Raw genomic sequence first — 20,032 nt, forward strand, 5'->3', positions numbered from 1 at the left:
TTTCTTTCTTGCATCTGAGGTGCCGTGGGGGTTCAACCCGAGGTAGGGGCACCCTCGGTTGAAGACTCTCAATAGGCTCTCCGAGCCCTCGGGGAGGGAGCTGAGGGTCTTGGATTCCCTACGGGCCCTCGGGAAGGGATTCAACCTAACCGAGCTCCTACGGGAGGAGGCCTTGGTGAGCGTGGGCTTGAGCTCGACGCGCCTCGAGGGTAAGAATAGTTGCCTCGTTTTGTTTTTATCTATTTCTTCTTTTCGCTAACACTGGTCTGACACTTAAGGAAAATTTTTTGGTTTCAGACATCCCCCACATGCCGACCAGCAGCACATCCCTCTTCTCTAGGCTGAAGAGGCGGGAGGCCGAGGCCGGGGGGGCTGTTCCTCAGCCCCGAAAGAAGTCCAAGTCGGCCGGCGCGTCTACCTCAGGAGGCCCAGAGGTGGGGGCCTCTGCAGCCGACCAGGGGCGGACAGCGGTCGTTGATACCTCGGCGGCGCCTCTTCGTCCTGCCCTCATCTCCCAACGAGGGCCAACTGTGATTCTGCCGCAGCGGTCGGGGTCCGAGCTGAGAAGAGGCCCCGAGGTCCCAGCTCGGGGGAGCCGAGCTCTTCGAGGGGGCCGAGGGAGGAATCGGCCGAGCCGGGGTCCCCGCTCCTTGAGGATAGCTCGGCCTTCCATGATGCCGATGTGGCACGCGCCATCTTTCGGCGTGTAATGCTTCCAGCAGACCGGGCCGAGTTCCGGAGGCAGTCGCTGGAAGAAATCGTCGACGGTACCTACCGCAATACCGCTCGGGTAAGCGGTTCTTCTGGTTTCTCTTAGGCTATTGGCGCATATACTATGTTTTCCAACTCGTAATCGCTTTCTCTCTTGCAGCACGTTCACGAGATCGATACCCTGGTGTATATTGCCCAAGAGTGTCAAGAAGAGACTCGGCGATTCAGCCGGCAGTTGGAGCCGGCCAAGAAGAGAATCGCCGAGCTGGAGGCGGCGCTGGCCGAGGCCGAAGCGCGAAGGGAAGCCATCGAGGCTGGGCGACTCGCCATGGTCGAGGCGCTTGAAGAGGAGAGGGCCGCCCATTCGTTGGCGAAGTCGGCCCTGCGTGCCTCGGAGGCACGCCTGGGGGAGGCCCAGTCTGAGGTCGCGGGTCTGAAGTACGAGGCCGGGGTCTTCCGCCTCAAGATCGAGCAGCTCGAGGCCCAGGAGAAGAGGGCGCTCGAGCGGGCCGAGAACGCCGTGGAACTCTTCAAGGAGTCAGAAGAGTTCCGCGATATGTTAGAGGAGGAAACTGTGGACGGGTTCCTCCGGGGCTTCGACAACTTTCGGAGGCAGATGTTCCGGTATTGCCCCCAGCTTGACCTTTCTACAATCCGTCCGAGGATGAAGTTCGGGTATGGCTCCGACGACGACGACGAGGTCCCCGCTGCCCTTGTGTCCGAGGAAGACCTTGCTGAGGTCGAGGCCGAGGCAGCCGAACCGGCGATGGCGGAGGCTCTACCTCGCGAAACCAGCGAGGTTGTTCCCGCGGCGCCAGCCGAGGCCCCCGCCGCAGACCCTGAGCCCGCGCCTACTGAAGACCCGCAGGTCATTCCCGTAGACGACGAGGGTGATGCCAATGGAGCCGCCGCCTCTTAGGACTTTGGTTTTTTCTCTCTTTATTGTAAACGAGGTCGGCCTTCAACTTTGTAGAAGGTTGGCCTCTAGTTTTGTACTTAGCCTTTTGGCATTTTATTAATGGAAGCTTTTTCTTTCACTTCTGCATTTATTCTTCTTCCCTTTGTCTTTTTCGCTTGCAAACGAGGTCGGTACTTCCGCCGACTCTCGACTTTGTATCCGAGCCTTCGGATAGTATTAATAAAGACATGTTCTTTGGCTATGTCTTACCTTTCTTCCAGCGTGTATAAGTGTCCGAACTCTGATTACGCTAACTAGGGGGGGCTCCGAGCTTAGACTTTAGGAAATCTCGCCAAGTTTTGTAGCTCGGATTCGAAGGTCGCCAAGGTTGCCAAGTTTGGCTTTTAGGTTCTCGTGGCATCGGGTTCGGGCCTCGGGCCCCCAAGTGGGGCCGCGCTAGACCTACATAGGTCGCTACCGGGGTGCTCGGCCAAGCTTTTGAGCTTGGCTCCTGGGGCGTAGGTCCGTAAGAAAGTTGCCCCCTAAAAGGGGAGCTTAGGCCAATAGTCACATCGTCGCCAGGGTTTTCATAGTCATTGCCCTCGGACTCTGCCGAGATTCAGGCAAGCGGAGTCGGGGCCTGTAAGGAACACCTCGGCCTTTGAGGTCATCTTCGCAGGTTGACATTGGAGTCTGGGCATGGGGGCTGAATTTGGCCCTTGCCCATAAGGGTTTACATGAGTTATGGTGGAGATTGTCGGTAGACGGAGCATGCACAAGGTCAGCGGGAGATTAATCTTACACCGACTTGTAGAAACAATCCGACCTTGGCCAGATTAAGGTCTCGATTTTAATCGGGGTTTCACTGTCAATACGTAGGTAAATATAACAAGGCGAGCATCAAGTAGGATGTACCTTTTGTGTTTCCAAAATTGCGCCCCTCGTATCGGAGTAGGTGGCCTTATCTCCTCACCAACTTCCGGAGTCGTTCTTTGACTTTCGGGGAGCTCGGGCTTCTCATGAGCCCTATGGCGCCCGCCGAGGTTGAGGGGGTTTGGGGATGCTCCATCGATCTGCGACTCTTCCCGAGGTCGAGGGAGTTTGAGACTCTACGGTCGAACCTCGAGGCACCCGATGTTAGTCGGGAGGTCGTGTGCCAGGTCGATGGGTCTGGGAACGCGCTATCGACCTGCAACGCTTCCCGAGGTCGAGGGAGTTTGGGACTTTACGGTTGACCCTCGGGGAATCCCGACCTTAGTCGAGGGATCGTGCGCCAGGTTGGTGGGTCTGGGAACGCGCTACCGACCTGCGACGCTTCCCGAGGTCGAGGGAGTTTGGGACTCTACGGTCGACCCTCGGGGCATCCCGACCTTAGTCGAGGGATTGTGCGCCAGGTCGGTGGGTCTGGGAACGCGCTACCGACCTGCGACGCTTCCCGGGGTCGAGGGAGTTTGGGACTCTACGGTCGACCCCCGGGGCATCCCGACCTTAGTCGAGGGATCGTGCGCCAGGTCGTTGGGTCTGGGAACGCGCTACCGACCTGCGACGCTTCCCAAGGTCGAGGGAGTTTGGGACTCTACGGTCGACCCTCGGGGCATCCCGACCTTAGTCGAGGGATCGTGCGCCAGGTCGGTGGGTCTGGGAACGCGCTACCGACCTGCGACGCTTTCCAGGGTCGAGGGAGTTTGGGACTCTACGGTCGACCCCCGGGGCATCCCGACCTTAGTCGAGGGATCGTGCGCCAGGTCGGATCATATGTAAAAAAGGAGACCGAGTCCGTGTTTTTGATTGTCTTGAGCCCCTAGGGGTTTCATTGGTAGTACATTCGTAGATTCTCGGAATTCCAGCTTTGCGGAATGGGAGTCCCTTCGAGGGATTTCAACTTATATGCCCCGGGTCGTTGTATTCGGGCGATTTGATACGGCCCTTCCCAATTTGGGGCGAGCTTTTCTTGCTCAGTTGGCTGAGAGGCCTCGGCCCTCCTGAGGACGAGGTCCCCTACTTTGAAGAGCTTGAGCTTGACCCTAGAGTTGTAGTATTGAGCCGTTTTCTGTTGGTATCTTGCCATACGGACCCGGGCGACCTCTCGTGTCTCTTCAACGAGATCCAGGTTGTTTCTGAGCCGAGAAGAGTTGGAGTCAGGATCATAATGCTCCACTCTTGGGGAGGGGAGGCCGATTTCCAGTGGGATGACAGCCTCCGTACCGTATGCCAGGTTAAAGGGGGTCTCGCCGGTGGGCAATCGGAACGTAGTCCGATAAGCCCAGAGGACATTGTACAGGTCCTCAACCCACTGTCCTTTGGACCGATCAAGCCTGGCCTTGAGTCCCTGCAAAATGGTATGATTTGTTACCTCAGTTTCTCCGTTTGTCTGGGGATGGGCGACCGAGGTGAAGCGGTGGTCGATGCCGAGCTCAGAACAAAATTCTCTGAAGTGGACGTTGTCGAACTGCCGGCCGTTGTCGGATATAAGGATACGGGGGAGTCCAAATCTACAAATAATGGACTTCCACACGAAGTCCCGCATCTTATGCTCGGTAATCCGGGCCACAGGTTCAGCTTCGACCCATTTGGTGAAGTAGTCGATGGAGACGACCAGAAATTTCCTTTGTCCGGTGGCCAGAGGGAAGGGTCCCAGAATGTCGATTCCCCACTGGGCAAACAGCCAGGGGGCGGTGACTGAGGTTAGCAGGGCCGAAGGTCGGCGTTGGATGTTGGCGTTCCGTTGGCACCGGTCGCACCTCCGAACGAAATCCGTCGCATCCTTCTGGAGTGTGGGCCAGTAATATCCTTGTCGCAGGATCTTATGGGCTAACGCCCGACCTCACAGGTGATTTCCGCAAATTCCTTCATGGACCTCTCGAAGGGCATAGTCCGCCTCAGAGGGGCGGAGACATCTGAGGAGGGGAGAAGTGAATGATAGACGATAAAGCCTATTTTTGTATAGGACATACCGTGGAGCTTGACGCCTGATCCGGCGAGCCTCAATCTCATCTTGAGGGAGGGCTCCGTCCCGGAGATAACGGACGAGCCCGTCGATCCAGCTCGGCTCGAAGTCGATGCACATGGTGGGTTCGGGTTCCTCCGTGCTGGGTGTCTGAAGATATTCGAGCGTCGTCTCCTTGGAAAGCTCGCTCATGCGGGAGGTCGCTAGTTTGGATAACTGGTCCGCCCTGAGATTCTCCGCTCTGGAAATGTGCTGGATGTTGAAAGAGCCTAGGGCGGACGTAAGTTCCCGCACTCTTTGTAGATACTTTTGCATTGATGGCTCTTTCGCTTCAAAGTCTCCCTAGACTTGGCTCACTATCAGCTGGGAATCGCTGAAGGCCTTCAAATCTTCCACTTTCAGTTCTTTTGCCAATTTGAGCCCAGCAATAAGCGCCTCGTACTCCGCCTCGTTGTTTGAGGCCGGGAACTCGAGGCGTAAGGCTTGCTTGGCCACCACTCCATCTGGGCTGGTGAGGATTAATCCAGCCCCGCTACCCCCGAAGTTGAAGACCCGTCCGAATATAGGACCCACGGTTGCTTCGGGGTTCCGTCTATAGGCGCAGATGGTGGCTCGGGGTCGTCCGGCAAGGTACATTCCACAAGAAAGTCGGCGAGTACTTGAGCTTTGATGGCCGGCCTGGGCCGATATTCGAGGTCGAATTCCGCGAGCTCTACCGCCCACTTGGCGATCCTCCCTGCACGATCTGACCTTTGCAATATTTGCTTCATAGGCTGGTTGGTCAGTATGACTATTGTATGTGCTTGAAAATAAGGGCGGAGTCTCCGAGCCGAGATGATAAGGGCAAAAATTGTCTTCTCAAGTTTAGAATATCGGGTCTCAAGATCCCTGAGGACCCGGCTGATGTAGTAAACTGGCTTTTGGAGCTTGTCCTCTTAAGTAGAGAACCTCGCCCCGCTGAGGCTTGGTGAGCAGCGGGGGAGAGGCCAGAAGGCGTCTGAGCTCCTCAAAGGCCTGCTGGCATTCTTCTGTCCACAGGAAGTCCTTTGGTCGCTTAAGGATCTTGAAGAAGGGGAGACAGCGCTCGGCCGATCGGGAGACGAATCTCCCCAAGGCGGCGACCCGTCCGGTAAGTCGCTGCACTTCTTTGACTGTCTTTGGAGGCGTCATCCCCTGCAGCGCCCGGATTTTCTCGAGGCTGGCTTCAACTCCACGCTGGGTCACAATGAAGCCCAGGAATTTGCCAGAGGTGACTACGAAGGCGCATTTTGCTGGGTTGAGTTTCATTCGGTACCTCCTGAGCTTGGAGAATGTTTCGTTGAGATCGGCTACATGGTGCTCCGCCACTTGGCTCTTCACCAGCATGTCGTCCACATAGACTTCCATATTTCGGCCGATCTGGTCCTCAAATATATGGCTGACCAGCCTCTGATACGTGGCTCCAGCATTCTTCAAACCGAAAGGCATCACCTTGTAGCAATAGGTGTCATTGTCGGTGATGAAGGCCGTCTTCTCCTCATCTTCTGGCGCCATCCGGATCTGATTGTATCCGGAGAAGGTGTCCATGAATGTCAGCAGTTGATGTCCTGAGGTAGAGTCCACGAGCTGGTCGATGCTTGGAAGGGAAAAGCTATCCTTCGGGCAGGCCTTGTTCAGGTCAGTGTAGTCCACGCACATGCGTCATTTTCCATTGGCCTTCTTTACGAGGACTATGTTGGCGAGCCAATCCGGGTAGGAGACTTCCCGGATGAAGCTAGCTTCGAGGAGTTTGTCTACTTCCTCGGTTGCAGCTCGTTGTCGTTCCGGGGCGGAGCCCCTCTTTTTCTGCTTCACAGGTCTGCTGGTCGGCTTCACCTGGAGTCGATGGACCATGACCTCAGGGTCAATTTCTGGTATGTCAGCGGGCGACCAGGCGAAGACATCAGCGTTGTCCCGCAGGAAGCTGACGAGGTGATCCCTTTCGCGGACGCCAAGGCGAAGCCGACCTGCACAGTTAGCTCGGGAAAATTTTTTCGTAGGGGGACTTGAACAAGAAGCTCACCAGGCTCTACTTGCTTCTTCCAGGGATTATCCCTTGCGTCCAGGGTTTCTATGGGTAGCGACGGACCCGTTGCCTGAGCCGGCGCCTCAGTTGGCTGCTTCACTCTGTGAGCCGCCATGTAGCACTGCTTGGCGACCAGCTGATCCCCGCGGGCCTCGCCTACTCCTCGGTCGGTGGGGAATCGCATGAGTAGATGTCGGGTCGGAGGGCATTTAGCCCCGGTCGCCCCAAGATGGCGTTGTAGGCCGAGGATAGGCGGACCACAAGAAAGTCCGTCCTCACAGTGCTTTCTCGAGGAGCGAGGCCGACCGTAACAAGAAAGCTGACCTCGCCCTCGACCGGGACCGAGTCTCCGGTAAACCCGACTAGTGGGGCATTAATTTTTCGGAATTGTCCTTTTGGTAACCCCATTTTTTGGTAGGCATGGTAGTACAAAACGTTGGCTGAACTTCCATTGTCAACTAGGACACATTTTACATCGAATTTATTTACAATCATGGAGATGACCACAGCGTCATCGTGAGGGGTCTCAACCCCTTCCAAATCCTCGTCCGAGAACGAAATGACTTCAGCAGTACGCGGGCGCTTCGGGGAGATTCCTTGGGCTGATCCTCCTGCCGAGGCTTCTCCAATTACATTGATGGTGCCGGCGATGGGCCTGTTGTCATCCGGATTCTCGGACGGTGCTGCGTTTTCCGCTGGCCTCCTTTCTTCGCGTCGGTTCCGAACGAACCGATTGAGCACCCCACGGCGAATAAGCGCCTCGATCTCGTCTCGGAGCTGAATACAGTCCTCCGTGTCGTGTCCGCGGTCTCGGTGGAAGCGACAGTACTTCCTGGGGTTGCGTGGGAATCCCGTATCCTGCATGGGAGGTGGAGGTCGGAAGAAGTCCCGGCCTTCGATTTCCATCAAAATTTCGGCCCGGGGAGCGTTGACAGGGGTATAATTTTCATACCTCCCTGGGTATGCCCGAGACCGTGGTGGGGACCTTGGTCGTAGTGAGGTCCTTGGCTGGGGTTGTCCCTACTGCCGAGATGGGCTTCTTAGTCGGGGGAGGTTCTTCTCTCGGGGGGATCGGCTTCTTTGACGGCCGCGCTCCTCGCGGCGTTTCTTCTGCTTTCTTGAGGCGGGCTCGATTGCGCCCCGCCTGGAGGCGATCGCCTCCTCGGCCTTAGCATACTTCCGAGCTCGGGCCAGCATTCCGGTGAAGTCGGCCGGGAAGCTCTTCTCGATAGAGAAGAGGAATCGATAAGAGCGGGCCCCAGTCTTTAGAGCCGACATGGCTATGGACTGGTCCAGCTCGCGGACTTCCCATGTGGCGGCGGTAAAGCGGTCCAGATACTCCTTGAGGGACTCCCCTTCCTTCTGCTTGATATCCAGGAGGGAATCTGACGTCCGCCGTTGGCGTCGGCTGGCCGCGAAATTGGTGGCAAACTGTCTGCCGAGTTGCTCGAAGGAAGATACGGTGCTCGGTTTCAGCCCGGAAAACCAGAGTCGAGCTGTCCCTCGAAGAGTCGCCGGGAAGGCCTTACAAAGCACAGCCTCCGAGGATCCTTGTAGGGCCATGAGAGCTCGGTAGCTCTCCAAGTGATCGAGGGGGTCGGTGATTCCACTGTAGGGATCCACTTGAGGCATTTTGAACCTCAAGGGGACCGGCTCATCTTCGATCTGGCGGGAGAAGGGGGACTTGGTGGCGAACTCAAAATCCCCCTCCTGTCTTGCCTTCTTGCTGTGGAGCGCCTCAATCTGGCGCTCCAAGTGCTCGACTTTCCTGTCGAGCTCCCCAACTCGAGGAATCGTCACCGTGGTTTGCTCCGGCTCACGGTGGTTTGGGGCTGATTCGACTTCAGAGGGTTGGGGTCTTCTGTTGAGACCTTCCCCCGGCAGCTCTCTCTGGGGGGAGGTCCGCCCTTCGTTGTTGGCTCTTGAAGAGCCATGAAGATTCTGGCCCAGGGGGATCGGACCGTTGGGAGGGGACTCCGGGAAGATCTGGGCCTGCGGGGGGAGCGTCGGTAGGGCCTCCTCACGCCGCAGGCCTTGGACGGCAGTCGCCAGGGCCTGGACTTGCTGCACCAGGGCATTGAATTGCTCCGGCTGGACCTGAGGGACCGGGTCAGCCGGAGTAGGTGAATTCTGGACGGAATGTCCAGGACTCTGTGGGGGACGCCGGGAGATGTTGGAGGCTCCCTTACTTCTCAATTTCATGATCGCGACTCGGGCCCTTCCTTTAGCGCCAACTGTTGCTGGAAATTGGACCCGGGGGCGATCGTCCGTCGAGGAGGGGGAGCTGTCGGCGGGCGCGAGGGAGTGGTGATCCGTCGGCGGGCGGCGTCCTCCGTCAGGGTGCCTGCAGAAAAGCCGGTGGCCGGGTCTTCCAGCGCCGGCCCTCCGATGCTTAAGTCAGAGGGGGCAAAACAGTGTTCAGAGGAAAATGAGAGCAGCAATGTTTTTTTCTCCGTCCCCCCCCTCCCTGAGAAGCATGGTTCCCTTTTATAGGGGGCGGCGGTTTACCTGCGATGTGACTGGGCAAGGCCGTCGTACAGCTCGGCACGTTGCTTGATCTGGTGCACGAATAAGTAAGTAATGGCACTGATGTCGGAGGTGAGGCCGGGGTCAGACTTATCATGGCTGACAGGACTCTGCCGAGCTGACTTGCCGTGGAGAACTGGGGGTCCGTAGATGATAGGAGCCATGCGCATTAATTGTTGAGTAAGCCGGAGGTGCGCATTAATTGTTGTGTAGGCCGGAGATTCACATTAATTGTTGAGTGAATTGGGGGTTTGCAGGGATCATGCGTAATAAATGCTGGGGCAGTGGCAGGATATGGCCCTTGGCCGGACCTCGGAGAGGTACGGCCGTAGTAGGTGGTCGACAAAGACAGGCCTTTGAGGTCGGAAATCCTCTAGGTCGGATGATCCGAGGTCGGATGTTCTGGGGTCGGGCGCCGACCTCAGTCGTCCGAGGTCGTCGGTTGCGTAGCCTTCCGGTGGCCGGGTTACTGTATTACTGGGGGAAAACCGTATTCCCCCAACAAGACCCAAAAAACCTTTGTGAGGAACTCTTAGGTCTCAGTACTCCATTTCAATTGCTTCAATATATCCTGGATAACTTGGCTCATTCCGTGTCATAGATGGGGTGTTGTTATTTGCTGTGGCCATGACATCTTTGTACATCATGGTTGCTTGCAAACTGCAGTTGCATGCCAAATCGTGTTGCATGGCTAGGAGTTAAAGAAGGCCAATAAGGTCTACACTCCTATGCCTATGGCTGCTAAAGATAGATGTCATGGCCAATGGTGTGGCTACTACAGGCCATTTGAACTCCCTATTAAGCTTCATCACAAATGCTTGTCCAACCAGCTTAAACGATTTGAGTTTGGTTTATAGCAAGAGCCCCTCTTTTGATGTAATTAATTTGGACTATCATTTTTCGTGGGGAAAAATAAATAAAGTGAGGTTCAAACTTGTGAAGGGGTCGGCAAATTATACCTTGCACCGCGTAGCGGTGCACCACACCGCTCACATACGTGCATTCCTTCCTGTGGGCGAACCACCAAAAAGGGTGCAGGACGAACGCGTGCATGTGGTTACCGTGGGGCACCGTCATGTCGTGCACGATATAATTTCTTCGGAAGGAGAGAGTTCCAATTATAATAGCAAGATGATAGGAAAAGCACAAAATCTTACCAAGAGAATGAGCATAAAAAGCTTAACCAAGAATATATATATATATATATATATATATATATATATATAGGGGATTGATAGCCTACTCTCTATTATGGTAGGTTATCAATTTATTCATTTTTTATTGAATAAAAAATATCTTTACTTTTTATAACTCTTAAGAATATTTTATGTTTTTTTACAATCCTGCATTAACTCACCCTCTCAACCCCCATTATTACTCTCCCTCTCTCTCTCTCTCTCCCTCATATATAAATATATATATATAGCAGGCTCTGATGTCAGAAAGGGAAAATGAATCTGGTAAGCCCGTTCAGGACAGCCACTAAATCTTCAGTTTTCCTATCTGGTACTCACGCCCTGCAATTGCCTTTCAAAGACTGCTTCTCCGTTTCCTACCTTACCGGCTGGATTGAACTTGATGTGGGACACTTTGGCTACCATGATTATTTAGAAGATCATTAGATTTTATGTGGGTGACTTTGGCCACTACAAGTATCTAAAAAGATCACGAAACTCGATGTGGAATACTTTGACTATTATGAGTATTCAAAAAGATTGTCAGACTCGATGCGGACTACTTTCTTCTCTCTGATCGGATCAATTTTGGAAGCGTATTGTTTATTCTTAGACTTAATTAACTCTTGCTTCATAATTGGGAATTGCTTGTAATTTACTTTAAATGGCAGATGCTCCAAAATTGGAGAAACAATCCTCTAAAGTAACTTGTTGACAATTATGACCCAATTTCTCCTAGCTAGACAAAGCTCAAGAAGGTTCATTAGTTTTCCAAGTTTTTTCTTTATTTATGCTGAATTTTTTAAAGAGTGCATGAACTATCCTATTAAAACTATGTTGGCTAAAATTTGCATGCCAATTCTTTCCGAAATACCCTCAAAAGAAAGGGAGAAGTTTCATTGATCTTCTTAGAATTTGTTGATCAAAAGATACATATCATAGGTGATACGGCTCAAATTCATCATCTCTAAAATCTCATTATACTGATCACGACGATATGTATCACAAAGAATCAACGACTCATAAAATCTCCAAACAATCAGCATAAGAATATCTTAATTGGTTACAGCTCAATGGGATCTCAGCCTATCCAAAAAGGAATATTGTAACTGACCATATTGGCGGATAAGGAAAAACCCGATCTCAGTATTCTCAAAAAGAAATATCCTAACCATTCCAATCAGCGGATAAGAAAAGAGCTTAGGTTCTCGTCCGCGAAGAGCATGATCCTAATCACACAAATATCCACCATTTTCTCTATAAATACCAAGTACGGAGATCTCTCAAGACATCACTTTCTCATTCTTCCGACGCTTTTTATCTCTTCCATTTTCTTTCGAAATTTTATCTAATTTAAATATCGAAGGATCTCCAATCGAACATATTCCGATGACTCTCTGATCATTTTCTTTGATTGTATAATGGATCTAGCACAGAGCAACATACCTTCAGCCCGATCGAACGTAGTAGCATTGTTCGTCAACTCATCTACTTATCGGATCGACTTTTAAGCAGCAGCAATAAGTAAAAAATTACATGCAACTTTTTTGTGGAATGAATTTTTGTTTATCTCGGCCATAGCAGAAGTCACATCCGTGTTCAAAATCAGGCGTCCGATATGAATCTTCGCCTTCCCGCTGTTGTTATTCTCAGAAATAAGAATATTTCAAGTAGGAACGCGTCGCATTCGAAGGTTCTTGGCCCGGACAATCACATCCCTTGTCCGAAACGACCCCTACCATCCTACCGTGTCCCACGGAATTCCGCCACCCGAGACCCCTCTTCCCCGGGTTCGACCAGACCCCGGGTTCTCCAAGTCTCCCTTCGACCCAAACTGCCCCGCGCGACCCCATTCCCACTCCTACTCCCGGAAATAACTCTTTCTCCCTCTGCCAACTTAATCCACCCGAAGTTCCCCTCTTTCGAACCCGAGTCCACGAGGAGAGAAACTATCGGAAGATACAGCGCACGACGACGGCACGATGAAGCTGTCGGCGCTGCAGCCTATTCGCCGGGCCAACAGCTTCCGCTCCCCCTCCTCCGCCCCCATCGACGGAGGCGCCGCCACCTCCGACGTGCCGTTACTCCGCTCCCCTACCGCCCTATTCTGGCTCCTCCTCCACGCCCTCTGCTGCCTTGTCAGCCTCGCCCTCGGCTTCCGCTTCTCCCGTCTCCTTTTCCTCCTCCTCTTCTCCCCCTCCTCCCCCTCCCCTCATCCTTCTCCCCCCCTCTCCTCCTCCACCGCGGCCCCGACCTCCCCCTCTCCCCGCCACCACCGCCGCCCTTTGCCGCCCCAAACGCCACCACCAGCCGCGTCGGCGTCGGCCGCCACGGCATCCTCGTCCGCCCCTGGCCCCACCCGAACCCCACCGAAGTCATGCAGGCCCACCGCATCCTCGACCGCGTCCAGCGCGAGCAGCGCCTCCAGTACGGCGTCAAGAACCCCCGCCCTCTCCTCGTCGTCACCCCCACCTATCCCCGCACCTTCCAGGCCCTCCACCTCACCGGCCTCCTCCACTCCCTCCACCTTATCCCTTATCCCCTCACCTGGCTCGTCGTCGATGCCGCCGGCGTTGGCGCCGCCTCCAAGGAGACCGCCGCCCTCCTCGCCCGCTCCCGCGTCCCTGTCCTCCACCTCCCCTTCTCTGGCCGCATGCCCCTCCGATGGTCTGACCGCCACCGCACCGAGGCCCAGATGCGGCTCCACGCCCTCAGGTCTCGCGTTTTTATACCCAACAATTGCGACTGTTCCCCTCTCTGAGCTCCTTTTTCTTATCAGATCTGATGGATTTGGGTTCGATTTTGGAAGCAGAGTTATCAAAGAGCGGCGATTGGACGGCATCGTGGTGTTCGCCGACGATAGCAATGTCCACAGCATGGAGCTATTCGACGAGATCCAGAAGGTGAAGTGGATGGGGGCGGTCTCGGTCGGAATTCTTGCACATTCTGGGAATCCGGGGATGGTGGCTCAGAGGCAGCTGAGCAAGGAGGAGGAGGAGAACTCGCCTGTGCCGGTCCAAGGCCCGGCTTGCAACTCCTCGGGCCAATTGGTCGGCTGGCATACCTTCAATTCGCTGCCATATGTGAATAAAAATGCCACCTTTGTTGGCCATGGGGCGCTGGTGCTGCCGCAGAAGCTGGAGTGGGCTGGGTTTGTTTTGAACTCAAGGTTGCTGTGGAAGGAAGCAGAGGGGAAGCCTGATTGGATTCGGGATCTTGATGAGGTGGGCATGAATGGGAAGGAGATCGAGAACCCACTGGATCTGTTGAAGGACGTGTCATTTGTCGAGCCTCTTGGGAACTGCGGGAAGAAGGTTCTGCTGTGGTGGCTGCGTGTTGAAGCCCGTTATGATAGCAAGTTTCCTCCAGGGTTAGTCTTTGCAAACCTTTCTTGATGTCATTAGCTGTTAATCCTTGATTATTCTTTGCACTCCTGACACACATTTTCTTTCCTTGGCACATTACTGATGATTGCCATTTTGATGTTATCTAGTTCTTTTCATTGCCAATATTAGTTTCTGAATCTACGTACGTTGTAACATGGGTTATCTTCAAATTAAATCCTCTATTATGCCATGGAACATTTCCAAAGAATTCAATATGATAATCTCTTCTTGAAAGTTTTGCTCTTGTGCATTGCTTGTTAAGACATTAAATATGCTTTCATCATTAGACATAAACCACTGTGATATCAAATGCTTGCGCTAGGCATATCACCATTTGACATAAATCAGAAAAAAATTGTATTCAACTGCAAATTATAGTAACTACATTTTTGCGATAAATTCTTATGCCAAAACATGACGCAAAGATTATGAGAAAGTTAAGAATGCCATCTACCGCTTTGTATTGTATGTCAAAAGATGGTTTGATGTATTGAATTTAGTAATCACGAAGCTACTATAATACTGCATGTTTACACTGTCAATGGCTGCCAAAAAAATTGGGCCGACCCATGCTTTGTGGATTATCTGGCTTGGTGTTTGCCATGTCAATGGGGTGTTCGAACTTGGCTTGAGTTTAATCAGATCATTGCTGTAGATTTTCTGGCTTGGTTCATAAAACACTTAAACAATCTGATTCTTGAAAGCTCATGCCCGTACTTATCCTTGTGATCTGATCGTTGTTCTTGCTTGACATATTTATTAGTTGAGCTTTGAACATTGCTTGAGCTCAATCAGTGACCTTGAACGAGCCACTTAGTGAGTTAAGCTCAAGCTGTTTGTGAACAGCTTGATTAACTTGCAGTTCTAATACTTTATAGGTTGCATTTGATTTATTGTTACATAAAGACAATTTTTACGACTTTTGCGCTTGGAAATTGAGAGCATATAGATGTGAACTAGTTCAATTGGTAAAGTTACTAGGAGTTGTTACCATTGATATTGGTTTAAGTCCTGCATGCACCATTAAAAATTTATTACTTGATAACTCCCTCTTGTTATGTCTAGAGAAAAAGAAAAGAAAAAAAATTAAGACACGCTCTGTGATCATGTGGTTGATATATGATATAACAAGCATATTTATTTCCTTCTAGTCATCTTATTTCCATTAACATTACATATGGCGCGAGTAGTGCCAAAAATCGACAAGTATTGTCATGAACTTTCTAAAGCCAGTGAATGTCATGTTAAATGGTCAGTAAATCATTCATATCAGCACCTATAAGCAAACCCAACTTTGGAAGAATAGAGTTGTTAGGCTTATTGCATTGTGTTGGAATCAAAATAGAAGGTACAATAAAAGATGCAATAGGATGAACACCTTAATAGGATGACTAAGTGGATATATGGAAGAGAGCCACTTCTACTTTCTTAAGAAGACAATGAATGGTAACATTTTGTATTGATGGTGTTGATGCATCACTAATTTAGACCAGTGACAGGCTAGTTGGGCTTGGACTAAGCTTGGTTCATTTAACAAGTTGGGATTAACAGTCTGAATGGTACAATCGAATTGGTTTAACTTGGCCACCATTCCCAACAGCATGGACCATAATGATATTAAGGAATACGAACCTGATGATGGAGCTGCTGCTTCATGTTTGATCTCTACACTAGGCAGGCCTATCAAGTAGTTGGGAATCAGAAGCTGCTTGTAGCATTGTTGGAAATGAATATGGTGATTATTTTGGTGGCTTCACCAATATGCTGGCCTATCTAGTGATAGGGTGTATTGACTGTAAGTACATGAAAGGATATCAGATAACTAAAGTCACTTGCCTAGTAATATAGAATCCTGTTTTTATCTGTCTTCCGATTTACTGCTTATTGTTTTTTATCAAGACCTATGTTACCATTGAGATGATGTGTTCTAGCATGGGCTAGCTCATTTTGATATTTATGGGTGGTACTGAAATTTGTTTGATACATAATGCTCTATGACATTGCTATAGCTTCTTGACTAAAGTGATCTTTTGAACATGTGATGCGGAACCTAGGTGGCTAGGGCTGCTTGCATGTGAGAAATGGGTTGACAACATTTGGGTAATGGTAACTAGATTGGGGAGTTAACAACAGATGGGAATTTGTCTGTTCAAAAGCTGCATAGTCAGCAATCTTGGTTTTCATGTGGAGTTCAAATTTAGTAATGGCCTAGCACGGTTGACATTATCAAAAGGCATGCATAAGGTAACAACTATAAAGACAATCTATCTTATTCAAATCACTCCACACCCTCCCATCTTGGTCAATGCATGCCAAGATAAGAAGTCTTATTTTCTCGTAAAGATGAGTTATTAAGGGATCAAAAAAGGAATAAATGTACAAATTTAATCTAGGAGGATTGCCAGACTCAATATGAACTATTTTGACTACTATGAATAGCGTTGGACAGGGTTTAGAAGCGAGATCTGCCATGTTAGAAGCCGAATCATGTGCAAATTTTTGGAGACCATAACTTGGTTATACAATGTTCAATTGAGGTTATCGTTTTTTAAAAAAATAAATTGAATAGCTTTTTGAGATCTACGATATGGTGCCATGTTCTAAAGGAGGCAACGCAACTAGTGATGATGCCCAAATTCTATCATTTGGATCTCAAAATGAGCCAATCAAACCAAAAAAAAAATTTCGGAAAAGATTTTAGCCGGACATATCTCTTAATCAAGGAAGAATTAGGCAGTACGACAGAAGGCAAAGTTGATGCAGGACTCGAGATCTACCTCCTTAGGATTTTAGCATTTTTGTGCTTATTTTCACTAGTATGTCTTTTTTGGAAAAGTTAGTCCTATTCAGACTAGGAGAGAAATTTGATTCGAATTTTGTAATGGCAGATCTCACTATTATAAATAAAAGCTATATATCTCAGTTCAGGAATCATCAAACATTCCTTTCATGCTATTTTTACCAATCTTTTCCATTTTTTCATAAATTTAGAGTTTCAAGTTCAGCTTGTTTAGAAAATTCTTCCTTCTTCCCAATCATATCAAGTTGCTATCAAGGCTTCAATCCTCTACATCTGTCGAGATCTTAATTTATGGTCCAGACGCGCGAGCAGTAGCAGTAGATAGGGGAAGGGCTCTTCGTGCTTCAAGTACATCGAAGGATAGAGGCAAAAATGGCTAGTTCTACCTAGGGCTAAAATCGAATCAGATATGGATATGGATACTAGCATATCCATATCCATAGTTGTTTTGTTTGACGAATACAGATACAGATACGGATGTTAGTTGGATGCAAAGATTCATATCTATATTTGTTTTAAACGGATACAAATACAAATCAAATACCGAAAGTATGAATCTAAATACGAATATAAATCGAATAAACTTTATAACCACATAATCAAATATATTACTAAGTGGATGATAAATCAAGTTAATAGCATATCAATGTGGTCATTTATTTTTTAAAAAAAATTATGAGTGCTATATAAAATTCAATAAAATTACAAATAAAATTTTTACTTTGTTGGATAGTTAATCATTATCCATTTAGATTTTTGGAGTTAGATCTTGGAGTCCAATTCGCATGCGGGAATATGACAGTTTTTTTTCTGTAATATCCAATGAGACATCAGAGGGAAGTGAGAATTTAGTTTAACAGCTTTAGCTTGTGGCCAGAAATACATTCTAACGCTGCCAATGAAAGGATAGCAGACAACAATCAAGACTGTGAGTCAAAGGGATGAAATCAGATATTTGGAAGATAATGCGAGGAAGCCGTCTAACCTTAGGGCTGGAAAGACTAGCTCCAGTAAATAGATAAACAACCAAGTGTTTAGAGCATTTTTGAGTTGTGTAACTATGTAATGACTTACAAGTATTGGAAGCTGTCTTTAAGAAGCCATGCCAAAATCAATTCTCAAAAATGTTGGATTGCAAGATATAACCTAAAGACTAGTAAGGAAATGTATCAATAGATATATGGTTAACAGAATTCCGAGGATGGACGGAGATGATTATAAGTTAAGAAACCATCTAGTAATAGGACACTACTGACATATAGGATGTCCAGGTATTTATAATTCAAATCCTGGGGATTTCTTATTTAGTTGTAATCAATGGAAGAACCTTGGATGAGAAAGTGGAGCTTTTAAGGATTTCTTATTTGAACATATTGCAGACTAAGGATTGTACATGAGTACTTAAATTTCGGACAAGGTAGTGTTGCAGAGAGGAAGGCTGGACAGATCATGTACAACTTAAAGTTATCAATAATTTAGATGAAGATGGAAGAGACTAGAGTAGGACAAGAATTTAGAGAATAGTGCAAATGGGGATATGAAATCTGCAAATACCTCCAAAATCTTCAACCATGTGAAAACAAAACAGTGTTAAAAGGTGAAACTGTATCCAGTTGTTCCCAAAAAAAAATGTCACATCAGTAAGCTCGGTAAAATGATTCAATGGTTGCCTTAATGATGCTTTTCAAATAAAGAAAGGTGGCATGCACCAAGAGTGATGGAATCATGGGGTTTGGATTTTTTCTTTTTTGGACGGTTGGATTGTACTAGATATGTATCAAAAGTTTCAAGTCTTCAGACAAAAATTTCAGCTTATAATATCTTGAAACTTGCAGTTGCATTAGGGTTAGGGGTAAACATACTAAGCTACAGAATCTTCAATCTTTTGAGCAAGGCACCGTTAATAATTTCTTTTAGAGAACATGAGTGCAGACGTTATATGTTCAAACTATATATACAGGCTCCTATGATGGATAGAAGTGTACAGACATAGAAATTGCGCTAAACATGATATTATCTATGATATTTGCAACAGTCTGTAAACATGTATTGTAACAGAATATATATTAGCTTGTCAAATTTTCTCTTCAGTGTTATTAGTAGCTTTCTTTGTTGAATATCTCCATATAAAGATGAAAACTATCAACAAACTGCTGCATGCTTGGCATTAGCATATCTTGATATTAACATACTGGTTTTGATAAGTTGCCTCTGTCTGATTAGCCCTCTTGTTCAACTTTACAGTTAAGCTAGCTTTTGATGCTGCAACACTTTTAGATAACTTCATAACATTTTGGAGTCATGATTTTTAGCATAGTGATGCATATTTTAAATTTTTGAAGATGTGTCATTGCCTCATTGGTAATGCTTTGGAATTATAATGGCCATGCGAGTTTGGTAATGTTTCTTATCAGTTGCTCTATTATTTATATCACTAGGCTTGGAGAATTTCCATAAGTTAGTTCTTGCCCATTTCTATCAGGAATACTGGCAAAAGTTTAGATGCTAGTTGGAAAACGAGACATTCTATTATTTTGTTATCTTTAAGCTATTCTCTGCATGCAGATGGGTGATAGATCCAGCTTTGGAGATTACTGTTCCTGCAAAACGAACTCCATGGCCTGTTGCACCTCCAGAACTTCCATCTGATAAGGTGGTTACCATTCAAGATCACCTGGAGAAACGTTCTTCAAAGACAGGTAGATCTTCAAGATCGAGGCGCAGTTCTCGCAATAAAAGGAAGCGTGAACCTCAAATAGATACACACATTTGAGGCCTCTCGGAGGCAAGCAAAATGAAAGGCCTCACACTCTCAACAAGTCTGTACAACTGGAGTTTTCATATCCGACCAATAGATGTACTTATTGCCAAGTATTTAGATCCTTTTCATCTAGAAACTTAATTCTTTTTCGTCAGCCAGGATCTGTCTGTATTTTCTTGGGTGTAGCTTCACCAGAAGATAAGCAACCAGCTGGGGTTCGGCATTTAATAGCTTGTAATTTCTAGCAGTTGGAAATGAAAGTATAAATCTATCAGAATATGCTGGATGTCTACGGTTCCATGTGAAGTTAATATGGGAACTGTTGACTTTTCAACAGGTACAGTAACTATTCTGGAGATCTAAAAAAGCAATGCTGCTGGTTTTGATTCGGTAGTTCTACAATGAACTTAGTCTCTGATGTGAATTAAGTTTCATGTATACCGGGAGTCTGGACTTTGTTTCTATGAGTTCAGTTTCCTTTTGTGTTCATTCAACTTCTCTGGTTGTAATACAAAGTAGTTTCAGGAAAATATTGCAAATAATATGCCTTCTTTTGGCTTTTGTCATACTTAATGATACTGTGCCGTCTTTCTTATGTTTGTTGTGATAAATATGATGCATGTATCATTTTATTTACAACACTTATTACAGTATAGTGATTAAGCAAATAAATATTGTTTCAAATTTTTTCCTCAAGAGTCCTCTCAGTGAAAGCAATTGGGTGCGCTTGCTTATTAATGGACAACAATTCCAGATTGAAGTAGATGTGCACGCTGCAATCTGC

General features: G+C 48.3%; 1 pseudogene; it reads left to right on the top strand.

Moving 5' to 3' along the window:
- The first annotated feature begins 12,077 nt into the window (after window positions 1–12,077).
- LOC103714295 lies at window positions 12,078–19,843 on the top strand (annotated as a pseudogene).
- Window positions 19,844–20,032: the final 189 nt, after the last annotated feature.

This window comes from Phoenix dactylifera, chromosome 7, assembly GCF_009389715.1.
Source record: "Phoenix dactylifera cultivar Barhee BC4 chromosome 7, palm_55x_up_171113_PBpolish2nd_filt_p, whole genome shotgun sequence".
NCBI lineage: Eukaryota > Viridiplantae > Streptophyta > Magnoliopsida > Arecales > Arecaceae > Phoenix > Phoenix dactylifera.